A 16381-nucleotide genomic window follows, 5' to 3' on the forward strand; every position below is an offset into this window, starting at 1 on the left:
TCAATGTTTGCTTGCTTGTACTCAAAACGCGTTGCTGAGTTGTAGATTTTAAGTAAATTGTTTGTTTGTTTGCCTAAACAAAAAAGTTGTAAAGTATAGCTGTTTGAAGGCATTAAAGCTGTGTACAGTTGTCTCCCTCCTCAATTGTTTTTTGCAAAAAATGTACACCGTAAAATGATGAATGCACAAATGGATTGGAAAGGGATGGTAAATGGTGCATTTATATAGCGCTTTTATCCAAAGCGCTTTACATAGATTGTGCATTACATTCACCCATTCACACACCGATGGCGGAGGAAACCATACAAGGCACCAACTTGCTCATCGGGAGCAATTAGGGGTTCAGCATCTTGCTCAAGGACACTTCGACACTAACTCTGGGGAACCCCGGGATCGAACTGGAAACCTCACGGCGTCCATCCGGCCGCTCTACCGGCTACTCTACCCCTGAGCCACTACCGATGGTAGTACACTTATAGTTAAATGAACACTCAGAATTTTACTGAGAATGTTACTCGAAACGAAGGAACGCAATGTTGAACATCACAACATATAGCATTTGTCAGAATATGTCACACTGTTTGAATTTACCTGTGTTCATCCAGTTGCAATTCCTGCACCAGATGATAATACGCAGCTTGCTCGCGCCTCCTCCGATTAATGGGCCGCACCGGAGCCTTTGCCACAACTCAACCACAGCAATCACCTGCCTTGGCTCAGCTAGCAGTTCTTCTGTAATGAAAAAAAAAACATGATGGTGAAGAGACCTTTATTTATTTATCCCTATGTGGAACTGGATAAGTACAGGCAGTGGTGTAAAGTAACTAAGTACATTTACTCAAGTACTGTACTTAAGTACAATTTTGAGGATTTTTTACTTTACTGGAGTATTTCCCATTTTCGATGCTTTTACTTCTACTCCACTACATCTCAGAGGAAAATACTGTACTTTTACTCCACTACAATTATTTGACAGTTTTAGTTACTAGTTACTTTATATATTTTGATTATTATCACAAAACATACATTAACCACTCTAACAGGCCCAGCAGGGCCGCATTAACCGTGGAACCTAGTGGAACTTGTGTTCCACGGCCCGCAGCCTGCAGGGCCCTGTGAGAATTGTGTTTTGTTTTTGTTTTTTATTTAAAAAAAAAATGTTTTAAAATTTGTATTTCATAAAGCTGGATACCTCATTAAGAAAATACATTTGGAATGGTAAAAAGCCGAGCATAAAATGGTCTGTGCTTCAATACAGGAAGTCTGATGGGGGATGGGCATGTCCTAATTTCAAACTGTATCACTGGTCATTTGTGTTAAGAAGTCTCAATGTCATGATGGAGGATGATAATACATCTTCATGGAAAGAATTGGAGCGTGACTTGTTAGCCCCTGTACAATTGAAGGATTTCCTCCTGATGGGTATTTCTACCAAAAAATGTAATCTATACTATGGACCGATTTTTTCATATTTATTACAGGTGTTTAGAACAGTAGAGAGATTCATAGGATTTAAAAGTAAATGGTGTAAAGCAGCTCCAATATGGAATAACAACCACATTTTGTCTGGGGGGAGACCACTTGTTAACAGAAATTGGGAGGAGAAGGGCATTAGGACTCTCCAAGATATTAATGGTTCAGTTAACATTCTAGATTTTCAAGATATAGTCTCAAAATATGGTGTCGATAGGCATTCTCTATTCTTTTATTTCAGAGTGAGATCCGTTTGTAGGGCCAATAGGGTTCCCTGGGGTACTGAGTTAAAAGACCATCCCATTCTTAGCTGGTTCCAGAGAGCTCCTAAACGAATAGTGTCATATTTGTATGATCAATTAAATTCTCAAAAATATACAACCTCGGCAGGGATGAAAGCCTGGAATTGTGATATAACAGATTTAGGGCTAGAATTGGACTGGGATGCTATTTGGGACAACGTAGCTGGTGCTTCAAAAAATCCAAATCATCAGTATATACATCTTAAGTTCTGTCACAGTAGAGCATATGTAACGCCCAGAATCAGGCACCGAATGGGACTGGCACCTGACCCGTATTGCACATTCTGTGCCCCGGGAACCTTGGGCTCTTTTGTACACATGGTATGGGAATGTCCGGGGATTATGGAGTTTTGGGGGAATGTGTTGGGGACTTTAACAGACTTAATGCGAGTACAATTGCCAATGGATCCACTTGTACATCTTTTGAATGATGACTCTAAACTGTCTCTTACTGTAAAGGCACGCAAAATCTGGCTGGCAGGACTTACAGCAGCCAAAAAGATTATTGTTTGTTTGAATTGCATATTTGTTTGTAATTTGTAAAATCAATAAAAATTGAATAACAAAAAAAAAAAATTGTATTTCATTATAATAATTTTATATATATATATATATGTATATATATTTTTTTTTTTATATCGTTGCTCATGTGTTGCGATACGCTATAAAAAAAAGGGACTGTTGGAAAGGCTGCGCAGTGCCCTGTGTCTCAGTGTCTGTGCAGTCTGACTGTCAGCACCGCTCTTGCTGGCGGCCACCAGCCCGACCTGCGCTGATCATAGAGGTATAGCCGCTGATACAAATATTTTTACAGCAAAAAAAAGAAAAAAAGTTGATTTATATTGGTCAAATAGAACCGAATTAGACCCGAGTTAGACCGAATTAGACCCAAATTAGACCCGAAAAATTTCACGATTTAAAAAAAAATAGCAGATCTACAAGCTCATAGCGCGGCACTCGGTGACGCGCTATGAGCTTGTAGATCTGCTATTTTTGAATAGCCAAAGAAATCTAAAAATGACACAGATACTTTCCCGGATTGAATGTGTTTAAGCTAATAACTAGGCTAAGTTTGAACTTAGTGTGAGGTGGTGCAAATGGCCCCTGGCCACTAGGGGGCTTGGGATATCATTCAACAACCAAGAACCCCCCAAAATAATCATATTTGATCTAGTAGGGACCCGCCTAAATAATCATATCTGATCTAGTAGGGACCCGCCAAAATAATCATATTTGATCTGGAGACCGCCCAAAATAATCATATTTGAAGTGGGGACCCACAAAAATAATCATATTTGAACTGGGGACCCCCCAAAATAATCATATTTGATACCAATACTTTTGCACTTTTACTCTGTCTGTCTGTCTGTCTGTCTGTCTGTCTGTCTGTCTGTCTGTCTGTCTGTCTGTCTGTCTGTCTGTGTGTGTGTGTGTGTGTGTGTGTGTGTGTGTGTGTGTGTGTGTGTGTGTGTGTGTGTGTGTGTCATTAGTCTTTTGAATGTTACCTGACTGAATCATATCCATGATGTCGTAGTTTACAGACTTCCGCCTTCATTTAATGGCTTCGAGGTTTTGCTGACAGAAATATGACAGCTGTGCTAGCCTACAGCAACAATAATGTGTGTAGGCTTACACAACAACAACAACAACAACAGTCATATCTATAATAACATGTGTAGGAAGAAAAACAACATTCTACATAGTACATACCCATTTTGCAGTTTGAGCTTTCGCGCTTCTTTGTGCACAAGTGGGCTTTCCTGTCCTGACTAGTGTTGCCAGATTCTGCGAGAGATGTAAGCCACCAGGTCTAGAAAAACAAGCCCAAAAGAAGCAACTTATAGGCCACATGACATGAGCAATATTTACAAGCAACTTTAAAGAAAAAGATGCCCAAAGTCGCTTATAATAAGCGGACATGGCAACACTGGTCCTGTCCTGACGCACGTTGGTGATGCTCGCAGTCGCGTCAACAGTGATGGAAAAAGTACTCACATTTTTTACTTAAGTAAAAGTATCAATACTGCAATGTCTGTTACAAGTAAAAGTCCGGAATTCAAAATGTACTTGAGTAAAAGTACAAAAATATTTATTTTAAAATGTACTTAATGTAGCCTACCAAAAGTTCAAAGCATACTCATTATGCAGAATGTCCCCATTTCACAAGTTTTCAAATGTATAAAAATCTTTTGAAAATAGCGGATCTGCAAGCTCACAATACGTTGCAGCAATGCATTGTGAGCTTGTAGATCTGATATTTTCAAATGGCCGAAATGTATAGTTCTGAAGTGGTATACTGTACGTTATAATAATCAAAATCTACAAAGTAACTGGTAGCCTAACTAAACTTTTCTAATAATTGTTGTGGAGTAAAAAGTATAATATTTGCCTCTGAGATGTAGTGGAGGGAAAAAAAAATCTAAATTCTAAAAGGCAGCATGTTCATGATTTTGAAGCAAAGCAGGACCATATTGTAAATGTAGTCAAATTCATGCAGTTTTAACATTTCAGCAGCACTACTGTGTGTGTTTCAAGTTTCAGTTCAGTTGTCCAAGGTGACGTGGCCCTTCGTTCACTTTATCAAAGTCATATGGCCCAATCTGGACAACAATGCTGCCCGCCATGAGTCAGGGCCTTTACTGAATAGAAAGTAATACTTATTTGCACATTATTGGAACAAACAACAACAAAACTGGCTTTATACTGAAAGGTTATGGCCACAGCCCCATGGTTTGAAATACATCTGGCTCTCAGGGGCCCTTCGGGGGAACTGGGCCACGCGGCCATTGACAATTTACTAAAATGAATTGTATAGGTTAATCAAATATCAAATGCGTGGGCCCCACCTCTGTATTTACAGCAGTGATTCTCACTGGGTTTGAGGCCCTGACAAGGGCTCCTGGGCTCCAATGGCTCCTGGGGCCCTTCCATATATGATGGAATATGATTAAGGATTTCATATCATACACACCATACCTGTAACTTTTTTTTAGGGCCTTAAAAGGTTGGCGGCCAGGGGCCCATGCAGGGGTTAATCCGTCCCTGCTCAGGGCTGGGAGTCACTAATTGAAACTCTTTCACTCCATTTCTTATAAGTAATGTTGTATTCTTCAAAGGTCATTCAGCATTCAGCTAGCATATTAGCTCTGGTTTTCTCTTGCAATTTTCAAAGAAAGTTTAGAGGTCAGGAGTAGCCTACTTTGATTCAGAGAGGTACTGAGGCCAAAAACGTTTGAGAATCACTGATTTAGATCAGTGGTTGTCAACCAGTGGTCCGGGGACCACCAGTGGTCCTTGAGGGGGTTCCAGGGAGTCCCCAGTCAAAGTATTCAAATTGAACCAAATTGACCCTTATGTGTCTGTAACTCTGAGAGTGTACAAATGGAACCAAATGGACCCGTTCACTCTCAGAGTTAAATGAACACTAATCATGATGATACAGTGTAGATTGGGACCCCCAAGAAATCAAATGGAAATTCAAATGGGGGTCCGTGGACTAATATGTGTGAATTTGGGGGTCCTTAGCCTCGGAAACCCATGCCTTTTTTTGTTACAATGACACGAAAAAGGTTGAAAACCACTGATTTAGATGATGACAGTTTTGACACTAGGTGGCAGTGCGAGACCGCACCGAACCCAGGAACTTCAGCCAAGACTCAGCGTACATGCACTGTTGCTTTCCTCTCATAGCTAAGTTAATTCACTGAACAAACAAGCCACGTCTAACCATCTCACCTTTTCACCTGCATTTCAACCTGTTTTTCCAGGTAATTAATTATATTTCTGCTTATCAGAGGCTGTAGCCTGGTACCCATGTGACTTATATTGAAGCTATATTTGTATATCAGGTGTATTTGAGCACTCCTGACTCCACTGTCCAACACAGGATGGGCTGTGTTGGCAACCGAAGTTGCCCCCTTGGTTAACATTAAGCCTGCCTACACTTTAGGGACTTGTAAAAGCATGCGAAAGACCCATCTATTTACTGTTGTTACTCGTTATTTTAATTCTGCTCCCTCTCTTGCTGCGATTAAGACATAGTTAATTGTGTTTTCCTGTGACTCTTTTTGTCTTTTGTCGTGCTGCGCCCCGAGTCAGTGTAATAGCTGGGGGGGGGGGATACAGAACCTATGAACCTATTATTTATTGTATTAATTTTGTTATTGGTTACTGTGTTCTAAAGGCAAGTTACAAAAGATATACTACGGTCAAAAAACTGTCGTTCTGACCTTGTCTGAAACATCTGCACACTCAGGTGATAGTAATATTAATCAGCACTGCCCTGCACACTGACACAGGTGTTAGCAATTGTCAATTAAATTCTCTGTTACACAACCTGAGCTCTCTTCTTATTTATTTAACAATCATATACTTCAACGTACATTGAAGTCACAAAATAAAGCAGTTATTGATCAAAAAAACACAATATTCAAACTTGGCTCCCACAATTACTGTTGTGATGTGTGTTACAGTGTGTGTTAAGTTATGAGGAGACGCAGGGTCTCACCTCAGCCAAGTGAGGAGGAGGAGGAGACAGATGAAGATGAGGAGTGGACTCCTAGTCTGCCTGGTAACCTTGAACACTATTACCACAGTCTATAACAAGTAGAAGTCCTATAGTGATGAAAATAGTCTTATTGAAGTTGGACTCAACAACAGCAGTGGTTCTCAGACATATTCACGTCAAGGACGGCCAGTTTCATATCCATTAGGACACAGTCTTCCATTTGATCAAAAAATGTTTGATCTCTGGGACTCCAATCTACACTGTACAATCCTATGTGATTATTTAACTCTGATAGCGTACAGATGGGTCTCAGAGTTACAGACCCTGACCATAAGGGTCCATTTGGGCCCCTAGTGGTCCCCAGGCCCGACATTAAGAAACAGTGAACTAGACGTAGTGTTAATGATGTGAAAACTGCAGAGCTAGTTCAGGCAGACAGCTCAAAGTAGGGCCAATATCCAATTAATTTCTATAAGTGACGATAGCTTTTAATGATTTAACGAACGTGTTGAGTTTCTACAGATGAGAGGATGGCCATGCATGGGTTAACTGAGACTACAAGCTTCTTCTGTTCTGCATGTCTGTCCTTGAACCAGTCACAACTGAACTGTGTGTGTGTGTGTGTGTGTGTGTGTGTGTGTGTGTGTGTGTGTGTGTGTGTGTGTGTGTGTGTGTGTGTGTGTGTGTGTGTGTGTGTGTGTTTTTCAGGTGATCAGGTGGCAGTACCAGAGCGTTCTGACAACAGAACGCTCAGGAAGCGAATGAAAGTTAACTACACGGAACCGGAAGTGCCAGAGGATGATGATTATTACTGTAATTATCTCTGTTTACATCAATCAATATTTCTCCCTCTCTCTCGTTCTCTGACTCAACATCTTTTTCTCTGTCGTTGCTTTGTAACGAGTCAAATACTTTGACCAATGTTTTCGTTGCATATCACATACTTTGCACACTGTTCATTGTTCAACTGTATGTGTGTGTGTGTGTGTGTGTGTGTGTGTGTGCGTGTGCGTGTGCGTGTGCGCGCGCGTGCGTGTGTGTGTGTGTCCAGTCTGTGATAAGTGTAGGGAGTTCTTTTTAAAGGAATGTGACACACATGGAGATCCCGTCTTCATAGAGGACTTTAAAGAAGTAGCTCTACCAGAGACTGACAGAGCCTGGAAGACCCTGCCGCCTGGATTTAAGGTAAACATTCATTCATACATACATACAGTACATACATACATACAGTACATACAGTACATACAGTACATACAGTACATACATACATACGTACATACGTACATACATACGTACGTACGTACATACATACATACATACATACATACATACATACATACATACATTCATACATACACTTTATCGTCACTATCTGATGGAAACCTTGTATGTCCATAAGTGTTACTTTAAAGGAAATGGAAAAAAACGATTTGTGTTTCAATGGATCCAATGTCGTTATTATTTATTCACAAGCTCTTGTTAATACTTTTCATTTATTAAATGTTTATAAAACCCACAGAAAGACATAACCACTCAATCACTTTCGCTTGAAAATGTCAAAAACAGCTCAAATAGCAGATCTACAAGTTTATAGATCAGCTACTTTTGCAACTTTTGTGTGACACCGTATAGTATGATGAAGCGTGGCATTAATTTACAGAAAAACATACAGTAAATATTTGAATTGAAACAAGGATATACAAGGTTTCTGCCCGACAGCAACGATACACTACACATAGAACTATACATTATAACAATATCTTAATAACTGTCTCTCTCCCTCTCTTTCTCTATCTAACTGTGTGTGTGTGTGTGTGTGTGTGTGTGTGTGTGTGTGTGTGTGTGTGTGTGTGTGTGTGTGTGTGTGTGTGTGTGTGTGTGCGCGTGTGTGTGTGTTCAGGTTAAGCAGTCAGGCATTCCAAACGCAGGTCTAGGAGTGTTCTACTGTGGACGCACCAAGCTTGAAGCTGGGACTCACTTTGGGCCGTATGTGGGAGTCAAGACAGGCAAAGAGGAAGCTGTGAAGAGTGGATACTCCTGGGTGGTGAGTGTGTATCTGTGTGCGTGCGTGCGTGTGGCAAAGTTCAAGTGGAAGTTTTTGCCTAATGGTGGCACTAGAGCAGTTATTTGAAACTTGTAGATCTGCTATTTTCGGCGATTGTCTCCCCCCCCCCCCCCCCCCCCCCCCCAGAAAATGGATGCTAGGGTTCAAGTGGTAATGTAAAAAATTAAAAAAATAGATTAAAAATCCTATCACACAAACATTTGGCTGTAGCAACTCTGAGGATCCCCTTGGGGTCCCAGAGCCCCCTGTTGAAGGCCCATGATATATATTTAATGCCAGTATATAATTATTAAACATAAATATGTTTATTTTTCCTTAGATCCGGAGGGAGAAAAGACGTTATGACTACATCGATGCTAAGGACGAGACTCGGTCCAACTGGATGAGGTGGGACACCAATTTAACTCATGCACCTTTTTAAACTTCTCCCACATCAGAAACGATTCACCTTATGAATCTGTACACATCGATATCAATATGTAGATACAACGTGTACACATATAGATCATCTACAGTTACAAATATAAATATTAGAGCTTGTACCAGGCCCAAAAGTCTGACCAGGATCACCACTGGCTCTGCAAAGCATTTTTAAACCCGACCACCGCACGTACGCACGCACGCACGCACAGACAGATAGATGGACAGGAGCTGATACTAGCATTTTTGGTAATGACCCCATCACTGAGGATAATTTATCCCGATACAAATTATCCTCAGTGATGGGGCCATTGCGTTGCCGACTCTAGTGTCAGGGTTAGGGGTTAGCCCTATCCCTATAGGGCTAACCCCTAACCCTAACCTTAACCCTAGAGTCTGCAAGTAAGTTTGACCTCTGTCCATTCTTTCCCTGAGTCATAAGATGGCGGGGCAGAACAATGAACTGGAACATGGAACAGACTGTCTTATGGTTTAACTGTATACGGATAGAACTGTGCGTGTAATCAAATGTTACAGGTGTAGATAGATAGAAGTGCCTGTGTAATTATTTTGTTGTCCAGGCCACATCCTTGAATGTTGCACTTAGAGGACATTTAGTTAATTAAAAAGTGAAAAATGAACATTTTATCTGGAGACAGACAGTCATACTCCCTTCTGAACAGAAATAGGCTATTTCATAGAATATGAGGTCAAGGTCTCTTAGATATGGAGAGAAACTGCCTGCCTGGGGTAGATTCTCTACTTGGACATTACGGCCTACAGTATATGTGAGACAGTCAGATATTGTAAATTACTTACAATATAATTTGCCGGGCCAGATATTATGCTGTACTTTACACTAGCGGATAAGATGTTTGGCTTTATCGTCCCTTCCCTTCCTCACTGTATATTTATATGTGAAATGTGTCCGCTGCATTTATTTACTCATCCGTAAGAAAAGGTCCGAAATAAAAAATGTACTTGAGTTAAAGTACAGAAGGCATTGGTATCAACATGTACTTAAAGTACCAAAAGTAGAAAGTACTCATTATGTTTTCAAATGTATTAAATGTAAAATCTTTTGAAAATAGCAGATCTACAAGCTCACAATGCGTCGCATCGCAACGCATTGTGAACCACTTGTGGTCTGAATAAAATACAAATAGGCCTATACAATACATTTTTATTTGTTATGATGCAGTATAGACTAGATTTGTATTTTGTAAATAAATAAAATAAATGGGCCTCTGTCACTTATATAATCTGTCTATAATGAAAAATAACAGGCAGGCAGGCAGGCAGGCAGACAATACTGATGCACTGTGTGTGTGTGTGTGTGTGTGTGTGTGTGTGTGTGTGTGTGTGTGTGTGTGTGTGTGTGTGTGTGTGTGTGTGTGTGTGTGTGTGTGTGTGTGTGTGTGTGTGTGTGTGTGTGTGTGTGTGTGTGTGTGTGTGTGTGTGTGTGTCAGGTATGTGAACTGTGCCCGTCATGAGACAGAACAGAACCTGATAGCATTCCAGCATAAAGGACGGGTCTTGTATCGTTGCTGTCGTCCGGTGGCCAGAGGAGAAGAGCTGCTGGTTTGGTACGGAGACGATTATGCCAAGGAGCTGGGAATCATCTTTTATGAGCTGTGGGACAACAAGAGCTCTGCTACAGGTAACATGTAACCTTTATGTCTGAGTAGTGTATCTATGTATATGGATCAGTCTAATCTGTAGATTGATCTGTGTGTCTGTCTGTCTGTCTGTCTGTCTGTCTGTCTGTCTGTCTGTCTGTCTGTCTGTCTGTCTGTCTATCAGAAATGGATGCATATAGGCTATAAATGTGTATATACTGTATATATGTTTTCACTCATTCACTCACTGTATGTGTGTGTGTGTGTGTGTGTGTGTGTGTGTATATATAGATTTTTGTTCAAATTTAAATGTATGTGTTATTTGTGCCACCCTTGACTTTTTGTAAATTTCTGAACTGTCGAGGGTTGAAGTGGACCAGACAATAAAGCAAAGATGTGAGAATGTGTTGTGTGTTGTTAAATTCAGTGTCTCTCTCTCTCTCTCTCTCTCTCTCTCTCTCTCTCTCTCTCTCTCTCTCTCTCTCTCTCTCTCTCTCTCTCTCTCAGGAGTGAGGTCCAAGTCCTCTCAGACTCAGGTCTTCTCCTGTTCAGAGTGTCCCTACGGCTTCACGTCTCAGCTCTACCTCCATAAACACACCAAGAGGAGCCACAACGACCTCTACTGGCAAATGGTGAGGAATGGAGAGATCGACCCCGCAGCCTGTCAGCCAATAAGCAGCTCTGTGACCAGTCAGAAACAGCCAATAAGCAGCTATGTGACCAGTCAGAAACAGCCAATAAGCAGCTCTGTGACCAGTCAGAAACAGGGAGACACAGAAAAACCAAGACCTTACAGTCAGAAACAGTTTACCAAGACTACAACTCAGAGCAGCAAAGCAGATGTAGAAACACACACATGTAAACAGTGTGACAAGAGTTTCAGTCGGTCAAGTCTCCTGAAGAGACACCAGTATAGCCACACAGGAGAAAAACCTTTCCACTGTAATCAGTGTGACAAGAGTTTCAGTGAGTTAGGTCATCTGAAGAGACACCAGTATACCCACACAGGTGAAAAACCTTTCCACTGTAATCATTGTGAAAAGAGTTTCAGTCAGCCAGGTGACCTGAAGAGACACCAGTATACCCACACAGGTGAAAAACCTTTCCACTGTAATCATTGTGAAAAGAGTTTCAGTCAGTCAGTTAATCTGAAGACACACCAGTATAGCCACACAGGAGAAAAACCTTTCCACTGTAATCATTGTGAAAAGAGTTTCAGTCAGTCAGTTCATCTGAAGACACATCAGTATACCCACACAGGTGAAAAACCTTTCCACTGTAATCAGTGTGAAAAGAGTTTCAGTCAGCCAGGTGACCTGAAGAGACACCAGTATACCCACACAGATGAAAAACCTTTCCACTGTAATCATTGTGAAAAGAGTTTCAGTCAGCCAGGTGACCTGAAGAGACACCTGGTTGTCCACACTGGAGAAAAACATTACGCCTGTAATAAGTGTAACAAGAGTTTCAGTCAGTCACGTGACCTGAAGAGACACCTGGTTGTCCACACTGGAGAAAAACATTACGCCTGTAATAAGTGTAACAAGAGTTTCAGTCAATCATTTGACCTGAAGAGACACCTGGTTGTCCACACTGGAGAAAAACCTTACGCCTGTAATCAGTGTGACAAGAGTTTCTGTCAGCCAGGTGCTCTGAAGAGACACCAGTATACCCACACAGGAGAAAAACCTTTCCACTGTAATCATTGTGAAAAGAGTTTCAGTCAGTCAGGTAATCTGAAGAGACACCAGTATAGCCACACTGAAGAAAATGCTCACACCTGTAAATAGTGTGACAAGAGTTTCAGTCGGTTAGATCAGAGGTTCTCAACCTGTGGGTCGGGCATGATTTGAAATGAAAAATAAATGTAAAAAAGAGACCATTGCATCAAAAGTATTCTATAAACAAACTATTCTAAAACTATTCTATAAAAACTGGTCAAACATTGGCCAAATTGTCAAATAATATAAGAGGCAACAATTTTTAAAATAGGTGTGTCTGTGGAACCGGGTCAAACTAAATGGAAGTGCCTATCATGGTGGGGGGTCCCCAGATCAAATATGATTATTTTTGTGGGTCGCGTCCTGAAAAGGTTGAGAACCACTGGGTTAGATAATCTGAAGGCACACCAGCGTCTCCACGCCAGATAAAAACCTTCAGTCAGTCAAGTGAACTGAAGACACACAAGCGTTGCCAGACTGGTGAAAAACCTCACAACGTGTGTAATCAGTGAGGTCACCTGAACAAAAACACTAGCATATTCACACCAAGGTAAACACACCGTCCACTGTAAAACAGTGTGAGAATTAAACTGCTGTATGTCGGTAGGGAGGTGGTTGGTTTTACAAGCAACATATTACGGATATTAATACTATTAAGCACATTACGATAAGAGAGAAAACACAAAGATATTGTTTAGATTGTGTAAATATTGTCCGTTGAGAGTGAGTTGACCATACTAACCCTATAAACCACCACTGCAGAGGTCTGAAATCATAATGGCAACCCACCTTTTATAGAATATATAACATTACAAATAAGAAATGGAGTGAAACAGTTGCAATTAGTGCCTCCTGAGCAGATTGTTTTGTTTTGTTTTTACAAATAACAACCATAACATTTCAGCAAGTCCATTTATGATGTAAATATTCTCAAGTATTGCTTTCTATTCAATAACAGTTGTGCTAGTCAAGTTTTTGATTTAATTTGTTTCGTCACTTTATAGATCAGCAGGTTCACACAAAGTTTTTCAATGTTTTATCATTAAACATAATCAGTAAAATAAAGTCTTCCATGTTCCACTTTCTCTCACATAAGTGTCTTGAAATATGTTTTAACATATCATATTGTCAATTGTGTGTCAATGTAACTTTTAAATGTTGTCCTGCTGCCTTTCTTGACTATAACATGAAAAATAAATGATATCTTAATGAGCTTTTGGTTAAATTAATGTAAGCAATGTGCTGCTATTTAAAGAAATTAAATTAAATAGATTTATAAGTATACAAATACAGAAATAAACAACACCGACAGACTTAATTAAATCATTGTAAAATTAAGGGTATAATGATTTTAACAGCGATAATCGATACAGTAACTATAGCAAACTATAGCACAACAATCAATCTGTGTGAAAAGTGTGGATAGTGCAGGTTTTTTAAGGGAAAAAAATATTATGGATATAAATAAGTACACACAGTGATTCTCTGGCAAATACATGTACATTGTATTTGAGCGCATAATTAAACCCCTCTTTCTCTTTTGTATTTTTAAAATCACAAAATACAACGCACAAGTAGTTAGTATCGATACAATAGATTATTTGCATTGCAAAATGATACGATACAAGTCAAACGTTACGATATGTTGCAGTTTGCATATTGATGTAGATGGATGGTTGGAATTAAAATTGATGCGTCGATACAGTTGGTCATCAGGGGCCAGTTGCACCACTAAATTCAAACTTAGCCTAGTTATAGCTTAATAACCCAATCAATCCGGGGACGCTTCTCTGTCATTTTAGATATATTTGGCTATTCAAAAATAGCAGATATACAAGCTCATAGCGTGGCACCGAGTGCTTCTCGGGGTCCCTGGAACTAAAATATTTTACAAATGTTCGCCTAAAAAAATATATATTTAAAGATTTGCACACATTTTCACGATTTTTCAAAAAATAGCAGATCTACAAGCTCATAGCGTGGCACTCGGTTCTAAATGCTTTCCTGGTCTAAATGTCTTTTTTAAAGCCATTTAAGCTATAACTAGGCTAAGTTTGAACTTAGTGTGAGGTGGTGCAACTGGCTCCAGGAGTATGGTATTGTGAAAGAGCATACATTTGTGTCTAGATAATGGCTTCAGTGTTATAAACCTTCATCCTGCCATGTCTAAGGGTGCAGTGTTAGTGTATCTCATGGAGTGCAGAAGTATTGCTCTAATTACTGCATGTTATAGGATTCATTCATGTGTTTATTGCTCCACTAGATTGCTCCACTAGATGGCAACCTTGCAACATGTATTGATTATGATGAACCATGTTGCTTCTACAATTGTAGACTACAATCTCCCTGAGAATCATAATAAATCACAGCTTTCATAAAAGGTTGATGTCAAATGATGTCAAAAACACATCAGACAGGATCCCACATCACAACAGTCCTACATGATGCATTAATTCACCACATCTACACCAACTACTGCATGTCTGTCTGACATCTCACAGTGGATGTCTTCTCACCACCTCAGTAGCTGTTTTGCAAAAAATACGTTGAAACGACATCGACGCACGTCTGACTCGGACGTCGTATAGACCAGTGGTTCCCAAAGTGGGGTCCGGGGACCCCCAGGGGTCCTTGAGGGAGTTCCAGGGGGTCCCCAGCTAAATGATAGTTAGGAACCAAATTAACCCTTATGGGTCTGTAACTCTGAGTGTACAGATGGAACCAAATTTCATTTGTACACTCTCAGAGTTAAATTGACATCGATTTTACGATATAAATTGGGGTCCCAGAGATAGAAATGCCATTAAATGGGGTCTGTAGCCTAATGCATGTCGGTCCTTGAAATTAAACTGGTAGAGAATCACTACTAGAGCCGTAAAAATGTTCTCTTATGGGGGCGGGGGCCCCTGGCATGTCTTTTCAAATGGGGGGTCTGTGGGCTAATACGTGTCAATTTGGGGGTCCTTGACAAGAAAAAGTTTGAGAACCACTGGTATGGACGGCGTATGCACGGCGTTTGGGCGTTGTTGTATTGTGTGCCCAGTGGGTAGAGACGTCTGTTGAAAAGACACGTCTTTGTGCAACTTGAATAATGGATTTTTGATTGCATTTTAAGTTTTAGATGGCTTTTCCCAACCCCGTAGTAGCCTAAGTGAACGGTGAACACCAGTGATATTGTATAGCCAGCAGGTGTCGCGGCAACAACATGAGACCAAAATACTTGATAGTCACGTGACTTTGTGCCTTTTGTTGTCAAATGCATTTATGTAAAAAAATAATAATAATACCAGCTAATGTCCCTGCCCCGTTGACATCCCTATTTTTTAACTCAATGGTTGACATAATCATTTTAGCTACAGCCTGTAGATCATGTGTTTACCTGTAGACTACAGGTAAACACATTTGAACGTGAAGTTGATGATCAAAGTGACAGCTTCTGTAACCTAAACAGGGGTCTTCAACGTTTTCAGGCCAAGGACCCCCTAGCTGAGAGAGAGAGAGATGACCCCCTCTATAGTGTATGAAATTGTGTTTCAGATAATCAGATTATACTTTTTTTGTTTACTTGGTCTGCTCTTTTCCCCCCTCTACACCTATACCTCTTTGCCAAAAATAGCAGATCTACAAGCCCACAAGGCCTCGCGCTGCAAGGCGTTGTGAGCTTGTAGATCGGCTATTTTTGGCTAAAGTTCTCCTCAGAAAAGGGATGCTAGGGTTCAAGAGGTTAAGGTAAAAAAAAAAAAAAATCATATCACACAAAAATTTGGCGGACCCCCTGTAGTAACTCTGAGGACCCCCTAGGGGTCCCGGACCCCCTGTTGAAGACCCCTGACCTAAACAGTGTTATGCTGAGAGCAGATATCATTTTCAATTCTTTGAGAAGCCAAGACAGTAGGCCTAATGCCGTGCTCGTGTTTTACCAGAAGATGACGCTAAATATCTTTCCATGTGAAGGATTATGTTCGACCGTGGAAGTCAATTAGCGTGATGAATGCATGTCAAAGTATAATCCGTTTTGAACAACAAAACTCAGCGCATACATTGTAATACAACCTGCCAGCAAGAAAAATACTTTGATGAATTGAAATTTGAAAAACAAAATGACAAATTTGTGTTGTTTAGCCCATAGCCATCTTTTTAAATGATGGGATGGACTCAAATTAATGTTATGGTCACATGTTGATGATTGAAATTTGAGCTCAAGACACAAAAGAGACATTTGGTGTCTCCCTGGGACCCAAGCTAGTGCAAAGAACAGATCTACAAGCTCCTAA

The 16381-nt window shown here is 40.4% G+C and overlaps 1 protein-coding gene across 1 annotated transcript in view; it reads right to left on the minus strand.

The window, feature by feature from the left end:
• enox1 (ecto-NOX disulfide-thiol exchanger 1) overlaps positions 1-674 on the minus strand; it is a 168160-nt gene extending 167486 nt beyond the window's left edge. The window contains exon 1 of the mRNA XM_084085197.1: positions 592-674. The gene's annotated coding sequence lies outside the window, so the exon portion shown is untranslated. The remainder of the gene's footprint in view (positions 1-591) is intronic.
• Between the last annotated feature and the right edge of the window lie 15707 nt (positions 675-16381).

This window comes from Gymnoscopelus microlampas (assembly GCF_963454915.1).
Source record: "Gymnoscopelus microlampas genome assembly, chromosome: 17".
NCBI lineage: Eukaryota > Metazoa > Chordata > Actinopteri > Myctophiformes > Myctophidae > Gymnoscopelus > Gymnoscopelus microlampas.